Raw genomic sequence first — 22,588 nt, forward strand, 5'->3', positions numbered from 1 at the left:
TATACTTGGGTTAGGCTCTATATTTTATATTCTATTCCACTGATCTGTTTGTTAACTCCAATTATCACAGCTTTATAAAAATTAGTCTTGATAAGTGCAAGGACAATTTTTTACTAATTGGCTATTGTCGTCTTGCTTATCCATATAAAATTTGAAATCAGCTCAAAAAATTTCAAGAAAAACTCTGACTTTTGATTGTAACTGCATTGATTCTTTTGATCAGTTTAGCACTTAATATGAAGTCTTAACATCTTAATATGAAGTCTATCCATAATGATTCTCAATAACTTATTCTATAAGTATCTTGCACAACTTTGTTATATTTATTACTAAGCATGCTAACTATTATATACTTATTTTATATCCAGGGGAAAATATTACAATTTTCTATTAAATTTGATTGTTGGTCAATTTTTAGATTTTGTTTCATCAAACTGTGTAGACAGTCATGTAGAAATATTCGAAGCTATGCTTCGTTCTTTCCAATTCTTGTGCCTTTTATTATCTTTCTGCACTGTCAAGGATCTTCACTATGATTTACTAAAAGTGACATTGGATATATTTTTCCTTTTATTGAGTTTAATGGAATGTTTCTGACAACTAACGATGATATTTACCAGTGATAATGAGATAGAAGAAGTTCTATTCTCCCTCGTTTTTTAAAATTTTGTCATGAATGGACGTTGATTTTGTTTTAAACTCTAGAGAATATTGTAGGATTTTTAATTTTAATTTTTAATTAGCAAAATACATATAATATGTATCTTAAATGAGTATGATATTCAGGTTATGATATATTTTATATGCTGTTGCATTCTGCTTGCCTACTTTTTAATGATTTCATCTTTCTTGCAAGTATAATTTTCCTATTTCTTTACTTGTCTTTGAATCAAGATTATTAGTGGGCTCATAAACAGAGGTACAGTCCCATTCCGCAAATAATTTGTTCAAGACAAGATGGTTTTCTCCTATATATGAGTTGGTTTGGTAAGTCAATTTCCTGGGAAGTTTTTCCACTTCCCATGTTTTCAGATACATTGCCATACATATGCTTATAATATTCTATTACTATTTAGTATCTTTAAATTTCTGCTATATCTATAGTTATGTTATCATTTTAATTTTTGGTATATTTTGTATTTTCATTCTCTCTCTCTGTCACTCGCTCTCACTCTTGCTCTTGCTCTCTCTTTTAAATGGCCACACCTGAGGCATATGGAAGTTCCCAAGCCAGGGATTAAAACCGAGCTGCAGCTTTGGCAATGCCAGATCCTTTAACCCACTGCACCAGTGCATGGGCCAGGGATCGAATCTGCATCTCCTCAGTTGCTGCAGTCAGATTCTTAACCCACTACACCATGACCGGAACTCCTCATTCTCTTTTTATTGTTGTTACTCAATCCTGTAAAAGGTATGGTTGTTTTACAGGTACTTCAATAATCATTGTCTTAACTTAGTGCTCTTTTCTTTTGTATATTTGCTTTAGATTTTATTAATTTCTATTTAACTTTTTTAGATTTATCTTTCCAATTTATTTAGGTCTATTCTCTGTGTTTTTTTTAACTACTTAAGTTGGATGCTAAACTCACTAATTTTCAGTCTTTTTTATTATCTCATATTAAGCATTAAAGGCTATTTTTATTTAATCAATTTAGTTGCATCTATCTAGTGTTAATATGCAGTGTTTTTCAGGAAAACTTACTTTTTAATTCTGTTCTGATTTTTTTCATCGTCATTATTTAATTATTTGATTATCTATTTATTTAATTTCCTAATATAGAAAGGGATTTTATTAAATATAATTTTACACCTTATTTATAATTTATATTTAGAAATTTTTGTATTTTCTTTTTCAGTTTTTTTTTTTTTGAGGTATAAATGACAAAATTGTATATATTTAAGGCATAAATGACTGTGTATGTGTACATATTGTGAAATGATCACCACAATCAAGTTAATTCTCACTTATTCCTAATGTTAAGTAATTACAGTTAGTAAATATTGTTCTCTATGATATCAGTTTATTAAAAATGTTGAGCTTTCTCATAACCTAGCATTCATTGAGACAGATTATATAAATATTTCATGAACATTTGAAACATTTAGCCTAGCTATCTTTGTTGCTGTTTTGGGGAGGAATTTTTCAAGGATTTTCACTTGTAAATTTTTCCTTATTTTTTAAATCTATACATGTTTGGGTACCATAATTTTATTTTTATTATTTTATGAGTTACACTTATAATTTTATAATGAGTGCCTAATGTAAAGAAAATTTGAAAATAATCAGTATATTAATTCTTTCAAATACAAAGATCTTTGAATGTTTTATACATCCCAATTTATGTAGTATTATAATCCACTTGTTTTTTTTAACTTCCCCCAAACTGTCCAATTGGCATGTGTGTATAGTTATATACATATTTACCAATATTTCCCTTACCATTTTTTCTTATATCTTAGATATTCTTCTAGGATCATTTTCCTTCTTCTTGAGATACACGCAATACTTGCATGTTCTTTAAAAAAGAATCTGTTGATAATAAACTCCATTTTGTTTACTTGCAAATTACTTTTCTTTTTCCTCACTCATAAAAAATAGTTTGGCTGGGTATATAAATTCTCTTCATACTTAGAAGATATTTTCCATTATTGTCTGGGCTGCAGTATTACTTGAAATATCAGTTGTCAGTACCACTCATGAGAAAATAATTTGTGACTTTTTTAAATATTAGGTATGGTTTTTTGTTTTTATTTGAATATGTTACAGTTATTTCATTGCAAAATATCAAATCATGGACTCCTTTTCATTTATTCTAGTAGTATTAATAAAGATTTCCATTTCATATAAAATCATGTAAATTCTTTAAAATTATCAAGTATTACCTCTTCTGGCATTAATTTTTAGTCATTATTTTTATTCTCCACTTCTGCAACTCTAATTATATTAATGGACCATCTCCATCTATCCTGCATATTTTTACCTCTCATTTTTTTTTATACATCTCCTTTTCTCTCTGCCATGGACTAAATAACTTCTTAATATCTCTAATTAAGAAGATAATTAAGTTCACTGATACTCTCTATAGGCTTATTTAATCTGCTGTTTAATCTTCACTTAAATTTATTATATTTTTTCACTTTTAATTTTCTCTTTAATTTAATATCATATATTTCTGGCGTTTTTGATAACCTCTTGCACATTTCTATTTTTATGCCATTTTTAAATAATTAGAAATTTTTACATTTGTATTCTAAATCTTATAATTTCAATATCTGAAGTCCTTGGATTTCTTTACTGTTTTCTCTGTGTTGGATCACAAATACAGTGGCTTCTTTCTGGAAGCACCCAGTACTTTTTAATCTGAGTTAATATTCAGCAGAATTTAATCTGTTGGAGTACTGAGGATATCTTCTTGGGTCTTTTTGCCTCCTGAGAGTATTTTTATGACATCAGGAGAACTACTAACTTAGGGCCAATTTAGTTTAGTTTGTTGGCTTGATATTCTCAGTTGACATGGGTTGTCAAAATTTGAAATTCAAAGTCACTTGCAAGAGCCTTATGTTTGTAAATTATTAGATAAGACTATTATTTTGATGATGACCATTATTTTCACCATATTTTCTCTTTTTTGAAATGGAGACAGACAGGTATCTTTGTAAGTTCCTCTTATTGCTCGGAAATTGCAAATTAACTACACATCAATTTTTTAAAAAAGAAAAAAATTGGTAACCTATTGTACATTAATGCATGGTTTTTTTTATACTACTCCATATTACTGCAGTGGTGTCTCTTTATGTCTCTCTAATTTAGTGGGCCTAACTATAATGTCTAATTTCCTACATGCCAAATGCCCTTTATTTTTAAGATCTACATACCTGACATACGTATCACATTTAGGAATATCCCCTATCTTTTGAATACTTAATGCTCTTTGGTTTCAGCAAACTACTCTTATTTGGGGGTCCCTGTTAATTTTTCCTGTTTCATCACAAGCTCAGTTACTCATTTAATATAAGATGTTAAAAAACACCCAGATTCAAGTCATATTGAAGAAAGAAGAGGGCCTTACTTCTACGTAAAATATCAAATGGTCAGAAAGTTGGGAACAGAGATCTCTAAAATATGTGTATCTCTTTCTCAGATTCTTTGATTTTAAGTGACATAAGAGAAGACAATCTGAGACCTGAAGCCAAAATCTAGGATATCAGGATATAAAACAGAATATTTTCCAAACTTGGCACTATGCATAACTTCAATATCTTTTATTCTACTTTTTAATTTACATCCTCAGAATTAAGAGGCATGTGATTTGCTAAATTGCTACTCTAACATGATCTTTCAGTAGTCACTAAAATAATTTAATTTTGCTGAGTTCCTATCGTAGCACAGGGGAAACGAATCCAACTAGGAACCATGAGATTGAAGGTTCGATCCCTGGTCTTGCTCAGTGGGTTAAGGATCTGGCATTGCCATGAGCTGTGGTGTAGGTTGCAGACGCGGCTCAGGTCTGGCATTGTTGTGGCTGTGTGGCTTAGGCCAGGAGCAATAGCTCCTATTAGACCCCTAGCCTGGGAACCTCCATATGCCACGCGTGTGGCTCTAAAAAGACAAAAATTTAAATAAAATAAAAAGTTAATTTTGGCTTTTTAAATGTTATTTCTTCTGAGGCTTAGAAATTAGAAATTGCTTTCAATCTTTAAATGATTGATAGCCATCAAAATATTACTTTGTTGTTATTTATATTATATATACACACACATATATATGATTTCCACATGATTTGAAACAACAGAAAATTAACCACTTGTCTTGGTTCAAATGATGCTAAATAAGACCCTGTCTACAAAATCACCAATGATAATAGAAAATAGGTTAATACTCTCTTTGTATAATCACTTTCATTTTTTTGCAAAACATTAAGACTTACTCTTGAGATGAGCTCATTCAGCTTAAAAACCCTGAGTGTGTAAGAATTCTGACAATAACTGGAACACCGTGTTAAGGGCTTACATGGATTTCTTTTTGCAGTTAATCATGCCCTTCTTCTAAGACTGTACATAAATGAACATAATCTCTTACAGATCCAAAGAGAAACTCTGTCCTGACTCTAACTCAGTGTGGTTAAAGCAGAAATAAATTGCTCTGACACATAAACAGTTGAGGTCATTAAAATTATTGCTCCATTGAATGATGTTTGAAATAAAAATATGCACAAAATTGAACAAAAATAGCAAAATAAACAAACTTCATGTTACATGAGCTAAAGAATACTTCAGAATATATGGAGTAATCAGTGATTGGCATTTTTATAATTATCAGATTAAAGAATGCTTTCACTCTAAAGACATTTCAGTTTTAGATGCTTAGGTGATTATGCATTTTCTGGAGTAAAATCAAGCTCTCTCTTTGAGTTAGCACAAAGAGGGTTGATTTAGCACAAAGAATCCTTTGGGAGTTAAATTGCTTATCTTATCTCTCTTCTGACTTAGTGTCATCCTGACCATGTGTCACAGTGACCTACAGATGACAAAAATGAGCCTTGCAATCTACACATGTCAAATCTAATGATATTTTCAAATGCTGACATGTATTGTCCTTATTCCAAAATGTTACTATATTTTATAAAATATCAATTCAAGATGAAAACCATCCAAAAAGGTAAATCTTTGTGACATATCAAGTCCTTCAAAAAAAAATACATATTTCCCTTTAAAATGTACTTCCACAGAAAAGTTAATGTTTATTATTACTTAATGAAGATATAGCATATGGGATAATTATAATTAAATTTTTTTAAAGTAGCATTGATTTCATTGCACCAACAAAATTTGTATGATAACTCACTTTGAAATCACATGGTTAGGTAATACTACATTTTATAGTATAATTTTTCAAAAATCTCATACCTAAGTTTCTGGTTATTAGATTACAACTTTTGAGAACTAAATAAATCTTACTGAGATCTTATCCAACTCTTTCCTATTATAAATGAAAAAACAAAGGTCTAGAATCATGAATATGATTTAAACTTATGAAGTGACAAAGACAAAGCTAACATCCCAACCCCCTGCTTTCCTATGTCAAAATGTTACTGCAAAATTATTGGAAGAGAAATAAAGCCTCACATATTTCATATTTCCATAAAACAAAAAAATCCACAGTATTATAGTATTGCAAGAGAAACTTCTGTAACGTATGAGTGAGGTTTATTTTATTCTAGACTATATTTTGGCCTTTTAGCACTGAAACCTGGCCACAAGATAAAATTATTTTTATCATGAAATTTGAAGAACCATTATTCAGCAGGGTTCTCTAAGAGAAGCAACCCACACAACAGCCTGAGTAGATGAACCTCATGGCAGATTGCAATCAGGAGTATTCACTGCAGACAAGGCATTTATTTTAAAATACAAACTCCATGCCAGTTTGATTATGGTTACAGTTTAGGTTCTGACATGATGATTAGCATTACACTTTTCCCAAAAATATTTTCTCTAAAGTTAAATGGATAAAATATATGCATGGAATTAGTCCCATATTTTATACTGAATTGAACTGGGCTTCCGTGTGGTCATATAATTATTTCTTTAGAGTGTCAGCTGTCACTTTTAACTACAATTCTGTTGATGAGTGGTTTGGGGAGTTTGGAAAAATATGGAAACTGCATAGAACATTAAGTTCTAAAATTAAGTATAGAGATTACAAATTATATGTCACTTTTATCTCCACACAATGATAATTTAAATACTAACCACTTTATGAATAATTTTTGATTGTGTACCAAAGTCACCATACCAAAATTAAAAATAGAGAATGTTAAAAGTATTGAATTTTTTAAGTTGTAGCATCCTGGCACCACAGGATATAGTAATCTTAGAAAATATATCTTAGCTGCAGAACATATATTTGGGGATATGACATTAAGTCATTTCCATTCTAATGAAGTATTCAGAAGTCAAAGTAAATGTCATCTACCATAGCTGTCTACTTGATTGTTCTGGTGAAAATTTACTATGGTGGCTGGGAGCAATTTTCCTAATCCCATTTTTTGCCCCTAAACATGTGATATCACTAAACTATAACTCAGCATCATGAACACAGTAAGAGGAGTACCCAGAAATATCTGCTGAATTTTAATAGTCATTAACGTAACTCTTTTACCTGAGGAGAATATGTTTGAGACAAATGACACCAGCATGAAAGCAGTATTTCTAAAGTGATAATTAAAATGCATTTCCATTTCATATCTAGGGGATTTTGCAATTCAAAGCATGCTGCCTTCAGTCTTACACATTTATGCTCTGTTCACTCTTATTTTTACTTCCACCAACCCTGCCAAATACCAGATGTACATTAAATGTATTAACGTGGCTGATTCACAAATGTCAGCTTTCCTTATCACCAAGGAGAAGGATCATATTTTCCCTCACAAGTGTTAAAATAACATCTTAACCTCTAAACACCTCTCCTCAAGATGTTGTGTACTTTTATGGAACATTCCTCTTGTTTTCCTTATGAGTTTCCTACTAAGGGACAGTACTTTCCTACTGAGGGATTGTGGGAAAAAATTAATTGATAACCCCATTTTTTGTTTTTATTTTTGGATCTCACCTATTGAAAACAATTAGAAAATATCTACAAAGACCCATTTACTTTCTCAGAGTTTGAGGAAGGTGAAGGGGGCAGAGAATACAGTGTCAAAGATGAAAGACACCTTTTCTGCAGTCTCCAGTTGTATGCTTACACATATCAACATGAGCCATTTGCTGGCTTTTGTAAGACTGCAGAAAAATGCTAGATCAAATAGGTCCTAATTAATCCTAGAGCCATTTACATAATGTTGCACATATTACTCAATCAAAAATGTTTCTAAATCAGCTCCCTGTAATCACCCCTGAGGTTTTATCAAATTGAAGAAATTAACAAGTCATTGTTTTCCTGGAAATATAAATTCTAGATTTATATAGATTTGCAGTCTCCTGTAGCCCATTAATATATGATAAATGCAGCATTTGTTGCATGAAAATTGTGAGTTGCTGGATATATTTTAGAAATATACATTCACCCTATTAAGTCAGATAAATAAGGCAAGACTGTAATATTCCAAACAAATCCAATATTGTTGTGTCTTTCTACTTAGTTTTGTATCTTGCTGCCGTATTTTTGTGCTCAGGATTGGTAAGAACAAAACATTTGCAATGCCTGCAATTTGTCAGTGTATCTTGCCTGAAAAATTGAGAATATATTCAATTCCACTAAACTTACATAATAAAAGGAAAATAGGAAGTGGCAGACATATTCAAAAGACAAATCGTGGAAGTCACTGTAAGCCATGGTGTCATGGACTGAATGTATCCCCCTTCCACAAATTCACATATTGAAAACCTAATGCCCAATGTGATGGTGATTTGAGATAAGGTCTTTGAGTAGTGATTATGTCATGAGGGTGGAGCCCTCTTGAATGAGATTAGCACCTTATAAAAGACTTCATTGAACTCTCACTCCTTTTGCCATCTGAGGACAGAACCAGAAGACTATGAACCAGGAAGTGAGACCTCAACAGACACTGTTGATCTGCTAGCATATTAATCTTGAACTTTTCAGCCTCCAAAACCTAAGAAATAAATTTCTGCTATTATAAGCCACCCAGTCTATGGCATTCTGTTATAGCAGCCTGAATTGGTTAAGCATAGTAAAATGTTTCACTTTACCAGTTGAAAAATTTTAAGTGGGGAAACAATAACAGATTTGCATTTAGCAAAGCTACTCTAGTTTCCGTTTTTTTTTTTTTTCATTTTTAAAAATTTTATTGAAGTATTTTATTGAAATTTTATTGAAAATTTATAGTGGTTATTAATTTCTGCTGTACAACAAAGTGATTCGGATATATATCTCCATTCTTTTTCACTACTCTAGCTTCAGTGTAAGATAGAGATTTGTAGAAAGCAAGTCATTGACAGGGAGATCAGTTAAGCAAATGCAATTATAAGAGAGATGGTATTTGGATAGAAGGTTAATGAATATTGTCAAGTGGTCAAATAGTTCTTGACTAGCAGTGTGGTGGCAGCTGCTAGGTTGGCTTCCTACATTTGCATAAGTTCAGTAAGCAAAAGACAATGAGCCTAAGTGGATTTACACAGTTTACTTACTTACACAAAGGAAAGCGGAAGAAAGATGATCATGGTTTCAGCTGCCTGTGACCTTAATCCACAGAAAGACATAGGACCTGAGGGGCCAGATGACAGCAGGATTAATACATTAATGTGCTAGGAAGGAGCCATCTGTAGACTACAAGTCATTGACAGCCCAGGTTGGGGAAGTGGGGGTGTTGTGGGAAGCACCATGCCTTACCACACATAGGAAGGTGAATGAGAAACTGCCTTAGCAGCAGCCCCTCCCACTAAAAAGGAGCCTTCTGCAAGGTAGAAAGGTGGATGACAAACAGTCCTGTGATAGTTCCTCACAAAACTATCTTGCTATATCACAGGGAGGATCACAAAACATTCGCTAAGGCTTGGGTCGGACTAACCATGAAAAAAAACCCAATTAGAAATGTGCAAGAGGCATGGCAGATGTCTCATTGAAGAGGACATACAGATGGCAAGTAAACACATGAGAAGGTGGTCAACATTGTTAGCCATTAGAAAAATACAAATTAAAGCCATAATGTGATTTGATTACACATCTACAGAACAGCTAAAATATTCTTAAAAAGCAGTTTATTATATGTGTCTGTAACAATTATTTATATGTATGTAGTAAAGCTTTTCAAATAAAGTAGAACCTTACAGAATTAAAGAAGTGAAATAAAGTCATAATTATAGGTGAATATTTGAACACACTGCCTCTTCAGTAATTGATAGGATATATATATATATATTTTTTTTTTTTCAGATTACAAGCATATAGAACATCTGAACAATTCTTGCCCAAATTCTCTTGGCTAGCCCTAACCAGAAACATAAAGGGAAGGGAATTTTGGAAAATGTTCTTGAACTTAGACAAGATGACATGTTACAAAATGCCATAGTTATTGAGATGGCTGCTAAGAGCAGCAGTTGACCCATCTTGGGAAGCATTCTCCTGGAAGCCATATAAAGTTCATCTCAGGTCAGGATATCTTTTGTGATTCTCAGGTAATATTAGGTAAATCTAATATTTCTATCTCCTTGAAATGTAGACTCCTTTCTCAATAATATGCCAAGGAAATCCTAAGTTCTTTTTCCAGCTTACTTGTAGCCTATCATCATGCTTCAAGAAGCCATACTAACAGACTACTAGAGCATATCTGGTGTTCTTACCAAACATTAAAACCTGACTCATGAATGAGGGCTGTCATGAAAACAAATCTTCCCCTTTCAAGCCTTATAGCCTTTCCCACCTGATCTAACATCCCCAAGATCCACCTCAACATATAGACAAACACCTCTGTTTCCTGCTGGTACATATTATTGAAGTTCAACATTACTTCTGTATGAACCCTTTCCTCCTGAGGCAGACACAGCACTTCCCCACTCAGGTTCTATGGAGACCTGATCTTGGTCATTGACCTGGTAGAAATGAGAAGTGATGGGGCAGATGTTTAGAAGGATAGGTGTCACCTTGAAAGTCATTTGTCTCAGAGGAGATCTGAGACAGGGTCTCCAAGCTTCTCATGGCTGAGAAGGGGGAGGGGGCTGCTTTTGCTAAATTCAAGTAGTCAGGGAAATTGAAAGTTTGAGATTTTCAAGTTCATTCACTGAAATGTCAACATTCCTAGGCTTAAGGATTCTTTTCTATAAATTTCCTGATTTTGACATACAAATGTCTTTGAAGATGTGCATTCAGTGTTCTGCCACCCTTACAGTTAGACTCTGAGCCTGATATTTAGAACAATTTGCCCTGAAGTTATAGATGAGAATCTCTTAAACTCTGTCATCAAGGCCCTATGTTTTTTACAGCACAACATCCATTGGTAATTGGCTGCCCTGAGCCCATCCCTTGTTTTCCAGGTCTTCTGATGAAGTTAACAAAGCCAACCCTCTCCACATGACAATTCATAAAATTATCTAGCCTTATGTAGTTTTTAAATAAAACCATGGTTATCATATATTCTACCATTTCCTCCTCTTCCTTTATTTCATTCTAAGCATCTAATAGGTAAACACCCTAGTAGTGATGATGCTACTGTGTGCTAGGTGTTAACATTGCATTTCTGTTACCAACAGTCTTATTCCAGGTCATCAGAAAACAGATCGAGGCAAAGAGTTTGGTGCTACTGTGTTATTAGGTAATACAAGCTGAGTTCTAAGACATAAAGGAGATATAATTCAGAAGGCTTTTTTATCAACCTGGATAGATACAAAGATAGATAGATAGATAGATAGACAGACAGACAGACACAGACATATGATAGAGAGAGATAAATAGATCAATCAATCAATCAATCTTAGGAAGACCATTGGGAGCAGAGTGTGAATTGAGGAAGGGGGAAAAGACTTGTATACCAGCTCTCATCTTTCATTTGTCAAAGGATTGTCTCCTGGACACATCTGGGTTGCTCATATACCCCCAGTGAGGACTTGTGACATCCCACACTCAGGATCAATAGGAAAGCCATAGGCCAGGAGGTGAGAGGCATGCAGTAGGGCCTAAGGCGAGTCACTGATAAGTTGCACCTGCTGTTGCAGCTGGAATAACAATTTACAGGTAAGTAGAAAAAGCAGCACATGGAAATGTGCTAAAGTAGCACATGAAAATATCCCAAAGAATCACCACTTTGTTATGAGGTTTTATCTCTTTGGTCACAAAATAATCTTCTAAAGTAGACCTGAGGTACTAACATGGCTGATGTTAAATGATTAGATCATAAAAGCTTGGATATAGGTGTAAATTCTATGTTTAAAATAAAAGAGCAATTGGCCATTAGGTGAGATGCTTTAAAATAATTCATGGCTTACTTTTGTTTGGCCATTGTTGAAGAATTAGGCCACACACCTGTTGTTACCTGGCCATTCACCTTAAGAGTCAGAATATCCCCAGTGGGCTTATAAAATGAAAGAACCAATGACCATCTGCAGAGCTGCGGAAGACAACGGCCTATGAGCAGGCCAGGTGTCCATCATGTGTTCAGGTTATGGCTGCTGTGGCTGATGAGATCCACTGATGAAGACTATGCCTCTCTTCTGACTTGAAGAGGCTGGTTACAGTTTTCTTAGGGACATTAATCATCAGAATGATCTTGCCCATCCTTCTCCTTCATCAACTTGTTTCAAACTCTGCCTGGAAATGGACAACTTTAACCATACTCTTCAGCTGAAGCTCCTCCATTTTCTTTCTTACCAATTCTAAAGAAGATTTTGGACAAAAACAAGATTTTCTTGGCTTATTCCAGCTCTGCACCTCTGTACGATATATCAATTATTTAGTAGAAAAAATGGAGTTTCAAGTTCACATAAACAAAATGAGAGTTGAATCAGAACAACATCACTCATGATCTGTGAAATGCAATTACATTTTTTCATTTCTTCAATACAAATAACTGTGTATTTACCACGTACCGGCCAGGACTAGGTGCTGAAACTCAGAGAGTATCTGTCAGCCTTCACATAAGCAGCTACTTGTGGACCTCCACACTGAAGTTGTTTTAAGAATTGTCTTACAGATAAGGTATTGTTCATAAATAGTTTCTATCATTTCCCATATTGTGCCCCTAACTAGCTGTGTGACTTTGTTAGTGAACTTCCTGGACTCATTATCTTCTGTAAAAAGAGTTTAAAATAGTACCTAGGCTTCTGGTAAAGTTTAATGTTCAGCAGCATGACTGGCATACAACGTCAGCATTTTCACCCCATCAGTAATGCTATTAATGCTGCTGTCTTTCAGGCAAACAGCACATTCTCTGGTTTATACAGTCACATGTTTGTATGAGAAGAACTTAGGGTCCATAGATATCACTGGCGTAGAGGCAGCATGTTTTCTTTTGATTTTCTCTGTAATATGTATGGGTTTTTTTCTTACCTTTTTTTTATTACTCAATTAATTTATTACATTTATAGTTATACAATTATCATCACAATCCAATTTTATAGGATTTCCAACCCACAACCCCAGCACATCCCCTCACCCCCCAAACTGTCTCCTTTGGAGACCACAAGTTTTTCAAAGTCTGTGAGTCAGTATCTGTTTGGCAAAAAAGTTCATTCTCTCCTTTTTTCAGATTCCACATGTCAGTGAAAGCATTTGATGTTGGTGTCTCATTGTCTGACTGACTTCACTTAGCATGATAACTTCTAGGTCCATCCATGTTGCTAAGAATGCCAGTATTTTGTTCCTTTTAATGACTGAGTAACATTCCATTGTGTATATGTACCACATCTTCTTGATCCACTCCTCTGTCGATGGACATTTAGGTGGTTTCCATGTCTTGGCTATTGTATGTTTTTATTATAGTAAAACCTTTTCCTTGTATATTTTAAATGTAGTTTATTAAATGCAAACTGAAAAAGGACAAAGATATGTGAATCTAAACTAAAAATGCCTTTCTCACTTCCTTCTATTCAGGATTCCCACATATGTGCAACCCTATGACAAAAAAATTACAAATAAATGGTCTAAGAACTCTTAGGGTGAGTTTATGCTTGAAAATGCATTTGTTGTTCATTAAAGTGGAACAAAACAGCAGAATGAATGTACATTAGTGTCAGAATTGAAATAGAGATTTTTTTAGATTATTGGCAATATTACATATTTTTAAAGTATGTAACGTTTAAAAGTTGACTCCTGATTTCAAGTTATTTTGAATTCTGTGATTTTTGTGATATACTTTGGAGCCTTCAAGAATAGTAAATGAGGAGCTCTTGCTATGTATGGGTCAGTGGGTTAAGAATCCAGTTGCAGCGGCTCAAGTTGCTTTGAGGCTCAGGTTAGATCCCCAGCCCAGCTCAGTGGGTGAGGGATCTGGTGTTGCTGCAGCTGCAGCATAGGTTGCAACTGTGGTGGCATAGATTCAATCCTTGGCCCAGGAACTTCCATATGTCACGGCTATAGCCAAAAAAAGCTGAGTTTCAATTATGTTGCTGTAATTTGTTGGCTGTTTGACCTTTAGTTTTTCAAATCTGTGTTTACATTTCTTCATCTAAAATGGAGAGTAATTATATCATCTTTATGGATTTTTTAATGATTATTAAATGAAATAATACATGCAAAGCACTCAGAACTGTGTGCAATCATAGGAAATACCCCATAAATGGTAGTTTTAACTTGCTAGAGGATTCAATGTTTGATTTACAACTACTATAAATTTTTATGTGTATGTACAGGGAATGAAGAAAAGTCCTGTGTTAATTTATGTCAACATTAACTGCAGTTTTCTATGACACATAAATTCAATTTATTAAAACATCAGAGCATACGATTTATTTTAAGACCACAGTCGTGTAAGATTTGGAATTGGAGACCTCAATCCTCGTGTCTGAACTAATGCCTACTTGCTGAGAGACTTTGCCCAGGTAACTCCTTTTGCAATTTGGTTTCTTCATCTTTAAAGTGGAGACAGAGATCTTTCATTTTTAGTGCTTTGCCTTTTATCAACTCAGAGTAAACTTAATCATATAGCTTAACTTCTATGTGCCTCAGTCTCAATATCTGTGGATTGGGAATAATAACTGTATGCATCACCATGCTGTCGAAAGAATTCATGAGATGGAATGACTAGCCAGTGGGGACCTGCTGTACAGTACAGAGAACACTACCCAGTGTTCTGTGATCATCTATGTGGGAAAAAAATCTGAAAGAGAATGGATGTGTGCACCTATAAAATGGAATGGGTTTGTTGTATAGCAGAAATTATCACATTGTAAATCAACTATACTTCAATAAAGCTTTAAAAAAGGAAAAAAAAAAAAAAAAAAGAACCTATGGCTAAAACAGCTGAACTCCAGCCGTAGTGCTTGGAAGGACGCGAGGGTTGATCACGTTATTATGTTTGTTTATTACCTTTTATACAATCCAGGATTTTTGTAAGGATCCATGTAGTTTGTAGCCTGGAAAGCACCTAAACAAATTTTGTTGCTATTTCAATGACACCTAGACTTCAACAATCTTTTGCTGGACTGTTAAACAATCTAAATTTACATAAAAAACCCTTTTGGAATAAAAGTATAGTTTCCTTATTTTTCACAAATAGTTTTCAATACATACTCATAAAGTAGCATCAGATAACTGTGACTGGAAATTTGTTTAAAATGCAAATATTATAGATATATTTAGTATTCATAAAAAATGAAACTAATTTGACTAAGCAAATGGATATCTACTTTCCTTGTAGCTGCAGATCTATATTAAATCTAAAACTATGCAGTTAAGTTGCAAAATGATCATTTGACTAAATATTTCTTTTTAAAGTGAATTGTGCATATTCACAGTAAATTTCATATTAAAATGAGGTGGTCTGTTTTACTTCTTTTTCTTCTCTTGGGTTTGTGAGTAAATGTAAACTCGTTATAATCAATTTCCTGAGAAGGGCATGAGTGATAACACATTAGACATATTATTGGTTTTTGAAACATTTATAAACATAAAAGCTTCAGCATCTTTTATGAAAAACTAATAGATCTTTAGAAAAATTCTTCACAGTTATTAATAATAATGAAATAAGAAACGACTCTGATGTGCTTCTTAAAATGGAGACTATCAATTAATGGAAGACAGAATTGACAAAATGGATTTATTACAAAAAACAAATTGCATTGCAATGCAGTGGAAAAGTGATTCTTTTTAATCTTGCTTAATTACAATATTTTCTATTTTTTGGAAGTGTTCAAAGAACCAGAATTGTATTGGAGTACATACTATTTTATCTCAATTAATTATTGTATCTCATTATATTAGTATATATGATCTATAGTATTTTCACCATTGAATCTAAAGTATACAGCATGTAGGCATTTTAATATAAGTATGGCTTTCACATTTGCATGCATTCTTCAGGGAAACAAAAGCACATCCATTATTTAAATCTATTCCTCATATTTCATTAAATAGAATTGAACGTGCTTATAATTCTGGAGCTGTATTTTATTTTTCAGAACTTAACTTCCAGAAAGGATAATTTATACTTCTAAATGTGAAAAGACATTTCTAGTGGACTGCTGCAACAGTACTTGGATAAGATGGGATGTAAATGAAGAGTAAAGTGGAGATCACTGGCACAGATCTAAAACCCAGCCTTATTAGGGTAAGAAAATATATCCAATTTGAAAACTGAAATCACCTTCCTGTACAACTTTTACAAGCTTTGGAGAAATAATTAAGTTTCATCATATGTTTTGCTTACTCATGCAGAATGTAACTAAGACTGTTATGTTTATTTATTTTTTATTTTTCTATGCAGTAGCCTAAATTCCATTTCACACTTTAGCCAGGTAATTCTCAGCTCAAGCCAACCTTGGGCTTGAGGGATTTCTTCTGCTTTGTGCTCAGGGAGACAATAGAGCCTAATTTTGAATGCACAGCAGTTCATTACAAGATCAATTCAATTGCACCAAAACCATATAACCTCAGATTATTTAATCAACTCATTTCATAAGCAGAAAAGAAATGAATACAAAAGCAAATACTTCAGGACTGCTTGATATTTAACATAATTAATAGAGTTTTCCAGTTTTGCATATCAAAGATTCATACTACATATATATGCAACAAAGAAAAATGATATCCTCATTGCAGGTTGATGTTGTTTTTTCCCATCTTGCGTTAGAATATGTCTTCACTTGAAATTCTGCACTGCGGAGAAATGTATGAAAATAGCCACCTCAATTTTTTCATTACAAAGGCATTATTTGATCTGGGGAAATATGGAGACTCACAGAGTAATAGTGCTTTATGACAAGAATATTTCATATCTTTATCTGCTCCTATATCTATATACAGATATATATCTATAAGGACAGATTTTTCAGTAAATCTTGAAAGGAAAATGTTCAGAGTTTAAGGGTTCAATATTTCTGTATCATCCATAATTCCTCCACATGAAATAGGTCAGAGTTCCAACCAAGACTCGTTCTTCAGAGATTACCTCTGGGGTTAATATTCTCCTTCATTTGAATTGCTTTTTCTTCTTCTCTTACATAATCACTAAAAAATGAACTGAAATTGTTCAATAACTCATAAATAAACTACTCAGAACCGAAAAGACCACTTCAAACTCCCTTCCCATTTATCAGGGCTAAAGCATCTAGATTTGCAGCAGTTTGGTCGATACTCAGAGTGTCAAGAAAAATTGTGTCAATATTACTGCACCACTATGCCACCTCCAATTTCTTAAATCATTTTCCAACAATATTGTCTTTTTCCTGAGGAAATTTCACTTACAAATATTCGCTAATTACTAAACATATTTCCTGGTAGCACAGGAGGTCTTGTTGATTTCAGTGATAGGTTGAGAGGAGGTATATGCTGGAAAAACAGAACTTTTCGGTTCTCCAAATGTGAATGTCAGTTGTAGCCGCAAGTGTTGCAAGTGTTTATTTCTTAAGTTTTCAAAAATTAAGTGTAAATTAGATATTTTCCCACCAATCTCTCAGCTGAAGTGCCACAATCAGCAACTTAGAGTTTCCATCGGTTTTCTCCAAAGGGCACATTAATAATGATTTCCTCACCTGCTTATAAGTCTATAAATTAGTCTAGAAAGTTCTGTCATAGTAAGCTTATTTATCTAAATATATTTAAAAATCTTTTTATGTGTCATTCTAGAATTCTCTCTACAACGTATAAATTCATGTTATCGTTCACATAACGAGAGTCTTAAAAAATTAATATTTTTCACTTATTATATTTGAGGATGTCATTAGAGTTTATGGCTTGTAGAAAAGAAGAATATGCATGTGGTTAGTAAATTAAAAATCCTAAAAATGTTAAATTCAAAGTAAAAGATTTTACCTCTTTTACCAATGCCAATATTATTTTCAAAGGACAGCTATGCTTGAATAGTTACTATATATATGCCTCTCCCGAAAAAACAAAATGTAAATCCTAAATACTTGCAAACACACACAGACACACACACCTCTCTCTACATATCCATAAATATCCATGGAATTAAATTTTACAAAATAGTTCACTCATGTACATTATTATATTTCTTACTTTTTCATATACTAACATATCTTAGAGAGATTTCATCTCAGCCTATATCCCACTTCTATACCATTATCTATTCCCTTTTATGGATCTAATCAATGGGATGCCTTACCCTTGACTTCCGGTTGGATTTGGACAGTAGGAGACATGGAGAGGAAATGGGAGGAAGAAGAAAGTGAAGGTGAGGTATTTAATCTCTCAGACCTCTCTGCACATGGCTGCCTCAGTGTGGCTTTGCCTCTACACTGAAAGTCACAGCTCCTGACAGGTAGTAATCTGTCTCTAGGTTCCAATAATAATTGGAACCTCATTCCTTGAGGCTTAAGGATAGTAATGGCCTCTGCTGTCACTAATGCCATGGTCCTGCACTCTTCCCACTACACCTTGAAGTTTCTGTTTGACCTTGCCGGTATCTTTGTAAACAGGCTCTTGAATATTTCCAACAATTGCTCATTTGAGTAAGCTATTTGTTTCTTGTTGTCGTTGTATTCTACAAGGTAAGGATTTAGTTTTTGTATGGGTTCCCATGGAGCCACTAGAGAGTTTTGAATATTTAAATAGTCACATTGTGGCAGCTGTATGAGAATAGAGCAGAGAGAGATAAGGATGGTAGCAGAGAGACCATCTAGGTGGATTTTATAACAACCCAGAAGAGAGATGATGGTGGTTTGCATAAAGTGGTAGAAGTAGATGTAAGGAAGTGGTTGATATATTTTGAGCAAATCTGATAGGATTTTATGATGGATTGGATTTAGGATATAAGAGAAAGACAGAACCCCGAAAAAACTTCAGAGCCTCTGGTCTGAGCAATTAGAAGAATGGAAGTACTTTTCACCAAAATTAAGAGCAGTAGATTTTAGCAGGAAGTCAAGAATTTTTATTTGATACATTTTAGTTTGCAATATCAACTAGACAGCCTAATAGAGGAATATAAATCTAGGGCTCTAAGAAGTAAACATGGAAATCGTTGCTACAGAGATGGCATTTACTCTAAGAGACTGGATTGGACTGATAACATTGTGTGTGAAATGGGAAGGTGGGAGAACTAAGTCTTGGGGCTATGATGATTTAGGCAAAGACTGGAAGAAAAATAAAATCTGGAAAAGGCCAAAAGTCAGAAGACAGTGGAGTAAGAGAATAGTCAACAGATTTTGAGAAACTACATAAAGTGCTTCAAGAGAGAAAATGAATTTTGTCAAATGCTGCTTAGAAGGCAAGTTAGAATTGACCGATGAATTGGGCTGTAAAGAAGTCATTACCGGACTTGACAAAAAATATTGTTACAGCAATACTTCATTGCAAAATGAAAGTAGAAATGTAGACAGTAAATAACTCTTTCAAAGGATTCTCATCAAGGCTGACAAATCAAAAGGGAAAAGAAAAAGAGGAAATTAGATAGTGGCTGAAGGAAGATATATACTTGGTGTTAGAGGAATGTGAAACTTTTCCTGCATTTTTCTGGTCTATCTGAAAGAAAAAGTTGGGTTTTTAGCTAAGAGTGAAGAGGGGATGGAGATTGAAATTTTGCAAACAGAAAATATATGAAATGTATCTAACACCCACCTATGACAGAGGTCAGCAAACTTCTGTCACAAAGAGCCAGATATTCAACATTTTAGACTTGGTGAAACATATAATCTCTGTCACAGCTACTCAATTTCTGGGTTACAGTGTAAAACCAGCCCTAGATGATACATAAACAAATAAGCATGGCCAAGCTTCTACAAAGTTTTATTTACAAATACAGGCAGGGATGCATTTGGCTTACAGGAGGTAGTTTGCCAATCCCTGATCTAGGAGAGTGAAAAAAATGAATGAACTAGAGAAATGCAGCAGAGTTTCCAGGAGGCTCTTAAGGCTGACTTGAGGGTATAATCATAAATAAGAAGTGGGACTAGCCAGGATGGAGTGGTGTTTTTTAACTGCGTTCTAGGTGCTTGGGGCAAATGTTGGAACCACGCTAAAGAAAATGTTGAAAAAAGACACTCATCTTTTATCCTTAGTGTCGGCCAAGAAGTGAGCTGCTCTAGGCACTTAACCTCCCCTCTCTACTCGTTCCTATAATCTTACTCTTTCTTTTGCATGGTCGGACATTATTCTCCCGTTAGCAGCCTAAGCGATTTTTTTGATTACCCTGCTGTACAGGTTGTTCCAGCTTTCTCCCCTTCAGCATCCCCCACTGTATGCTTGCCATACTCCAAGCATGACTTCAAAAGCCTTGCATGAGCTGAGTCCTCCCTCCTTTCCAGCATCATCTCCCAGCTCTTCATTCTCTTAGAATTACACTCTGCACAATCTGGTCCTCTTTCTGTTTCTTGAATGTCTCAAAGTTTATTCTGCACCCCCAGCTCTTTTGGGTGCTTGGAATGCTCTTCTTCTGAACCTTATCTAAATTCCCACTCATTTCTCAAGCCCTTCCTGTTTAAAATAGCCCTTCCTCTCAGATGCTTTCCCTGAGCCTTGTGAATATTCCCTTCCCCACTACACACCTCCTCCTGCCCACCCAGCAACCCGTTAATTTTTCCTCTAGGACTCCACCCTTCCCCTTCACTGAATTCAATGTAATCTCTAATGATGCATTTCTAGCTGAGAACATTGGTTTAATGTTTATATGGCCACTAAATCGTATACCTCATGAGGGCAGGAGCCAAGTACAATTTGTTCCACCAACACACATCCTGGCTTAGCCCTTGGTTTCATAGATTTGTAATCAGTATTTACTGATGAGTAAATTAAGGAATTCTCTCAGTTCTCATGCATTTCGTGGTGAGAGGTAAGCTGGAACCCCCATTGCTGCTTTCTGACTGTTACTCCTTGTATTAGTCTGCTCAGGCTGCTATAGAAGAATACCACACCCTGGTGAATTAACTGGAATTCATTTTCTCACAGTTCTGGAGGGTGGAAATCCAAGACTTCCAGCAGAGTTGGCTTTTGTAAGGATGCTCCCTTCCACATGCGGAGAGTATCTCCTTGCTATGCCCTCACGTGGCCTTTCACTGCCCAGGCTCCCAAGGTGGAAGAGCTCTGGTGTCTCCTCCTCTTACTGTAAGGACACCAGTACTATGGATAGGACCCTAACCACGTGACCTCATCCAGTCTTATCTCCTGAAAGGCTCCATCTCCAAATAGTGTTACATTGCAGGGAAGGATTTCAACGCATGGATTTATGGGGACACAATTCAGTTCTGACACGCCTCTACCCCTAAACTGAGTCAAGTTCTCCCTTGTTTGCTCTCAAAGTGCCCTGCTACATACAATTACACACTATTCTATTACACACCATGTCTTACACATCTGATTCCATATCTCTCTTTCCTGCTAGACAGTTAACTTCAAAAGAGCACAAGTTGTATCAGTTTTGTTTAACATTTTATCCCAGTTATGCATACTACCTGGCACATGGTAAGCACCCAATACTACTTTTTGAGTAAGTGAAATTTATCTATATTCAGAGCTTAATCTTACAGAGAAATGCTAATATTTGCACATTCCAACTAATTACATTGTCTTATGGGAAACATAATCTTTTGAAGATTTTTCACTACATAAACAAGAAAAACAAATTAAAAATTAAAATACAAAGGGGGGTGGTCTACACTTTATGAATCTTAGCACATAGATATCAACATGACATGTAAAACTTGTTTTGATGTTGATTTTAACAAAACCATGAAAGAGATAATTTGGGAACAATAGGAAAATGTAAACACAGATTGCATATTTATTTAGATGATATAAATGATTTTTTTTATGGGGCTGCACCTGTGGCATATGGATGTTCCCAGGCTAGGGGTCGAAGCAGACCTGTAGCCGCTGGCCTAAGCCACAGCCACAGGAATACCAGATCCGAGCTGTGTCTGAGACCTACACCACAGCTCATGACAACACTGGATCCTTAACCCATTGTGCGAGGCCAGGGATTGAACCTGCCTCCTTGTGGATACTAGTCAGATTTGTTTCTGCTGAGACACAACAGGAACTCTGATATAAATGATTTTAATTTTGTTAGGCTCATGATAATGGCATCATGACATTTTTTAAGTCCTTACTTCCTAGAGATAATGCACTGAAGTATTTACAGGTTAAATGATATGAGATATAATATCTGGGATGTTTAAAAAAAATGTTCCAGGAAAAGAAAGTAGGAGAGATAAAATGTGATTAATGAAATGATGATATTTGTTGAAGCTGGGTGATGGAATGTAGGAATTAATTTATGATATTCCCTCTCATTTTTAGGCTTAAAACGTCTATAAAAATTTTAAAAACAGATGAACTGGAAAGTACTATGCACACATGACTTTTTAAAAATTTTCTATGCAAAATGAAAGCTATCATCCTTTTGGGGGGTTAATTCAGTTATAGTAATGGAGTATAATGGCAACTGGCCAAAAAATTACTGTTGTTTCATTTAAACTGCTGGCAAAACAACTTGTTACCCTTGTCAAATTTCAGTATCCTGGGAGC

Source organism: Sus scrofa, chromosome 6, assembly GCF_000003025.6.
Source record: "Sus scrofa isolate TJ Tabasco breed Duroc chromosome 6, Sscrofa11.1, whole genome shotgun sequence".
NCBI classification, from domain to species: domain Eukaryota; kingdom Metazoa; phylum Chordata; class Mammalia; order Artiodactyla; family Suidae; genus Sus; species Sus scrofa.